Source organism: Coturnix japonica, unplaced genomic scaffold (genome assembly GCF_001577835.2).
Source record: "Coturnix japonica isolate 7356 unplaced genomic scaffold, Coturnix japonica 2.1 chrUnrandom1034, whole genome shotgun sequence".
Taxonomy (NCBI): domain Eukaryota; kingdom Metazoa; phylum Chordata; class Aves; order Galliformes; family Phasianidae; genus Coturnix; species Coturnix japonica.
In genome coordinates, this window is record NW_015440376.1 from 1 (window position 1) to 1,589 (window position 1,589).

The window sequence follows — 1,589 nt, forward strand, 5'->3', positions numbered from 1 at the left end:
TTTATTATGGGGGGGTCTTTTATTATGGGTTGGGGGTCTCTTTATTATGGGGGAAGAAAGGAGTTAGGGGTGCTGGGAATGGATTTGGGGGGGGGTCCTTTATTATGGGGTGGGGGTCTCTTTATTATGGGGGGGGGAAGGAGTTAGGGGTGCTGGGAATGGATTTGGGGGGGGGTTATTATGGGGTGGGGGTCTCTTTATTATGGGGGGGGTCCTTCAGGCGTCACCTCGAACTCCCGGATGTAGGGCGCGATGCCGCTATAGGGCTGGTTGTGGTGTTTCTCATGGGGCAGCTTCTCCAATGGGGGTAAATAAGGGATGGGATCCCGGGGGGCGAAGAGAGCCAAGAGGTTGGGGGGCAGAAACTGCGTCATGGTGGGGCGATCTGTGGGGAGATATAGGGCGAGAAGGTGAGAGGAAACCCCTTAAACCACCAGCCCCATAACCTGGGGGTCTCCTCCAGCCCTACAAGCCCCATAGAGAGCCCCATAGCCCCCCCCAATCCTAAGCCCTCAGCCCCACAACCTGCAGGTCCTCATAGCCCCCCTCCCATCCAGAACCCCTAGACCCACAGCCCCATAGCAGGCCCCTCAGGTTCCCAAGCCCCCGCCCCATAACCTGGGGGTCTCCTCCAGCCCTACAAGCCCCATAGAGATCCCCATAGCCCCCCCCAACCTTAAGCCTTCAGCCCCAACACCCCCACAGCCTGGGGGTCCCCCTCACCCCACATCAGGCCCCACAGACCCCTCCCCAGCCCCACACCAGGCCCCTCAGCTTCCCCTATAAGACCCTCCCATATAAGCCCCCCAACCCCAAACCAAACCCCGCAGCCCCACACAAGGCCCCATAGACCCCACAGACCCTACCAGGCCCCACAGACCCCACAGGCTCCACCAGGCCTCACTAGGCCCCACAGTCCCCATAGACCCCACCAGGCCCCATAGGCCCCACAGACCCCATAGGCCACCCCATAACCACAGACCCCATAGGCCCCACAGACCCCACCAAGCCCCACTAGGCCCCACAGGCTCCATAGGCCCCACAGGCTCCACTAGGCCCCACCAGGCCCCATAGACCCCACAGGCTCCACTAGGCCCCACCAGGCCCCATAGGCCCCACAGGCCCCCCCCCATAACCACAGGCCCCACCAAGCCCCACTAGGCCGCATAGGCCCCACAGACTCCATAGGCCCCCCCCATAACCACAGGCCCCACCAAGCCCCACTAGGCCGCATAGGCCCCACAGACTCCATAGGCCCCCCCCATAACCACAGGCCCCATAGGCCCCACAGGCCCCACCAAGCCCCATAGGCTCCACTAGGCCCCACCAGGCCCCATAGACCCCATAGGCCCCATAGGCCCCATAGGCCCCACAGGCCCCACAGGCCCCACAGGCCCCACAGGCCCCATAGGCTCCACAGGCCCCCCCCCATAATCACAGGCCCCACCAAGCCCCACTAGGCCTCATAGGCCCCACAGGCCCCACTAGGCCTCACTAGGCCCCACAGGCTCCAACAGGCCTCACTAGGCCCCACTAGGCCCCACAGGCCCCCCATGCGCCGCCCCCGCCCCACAGCCCGCCCCATAGCG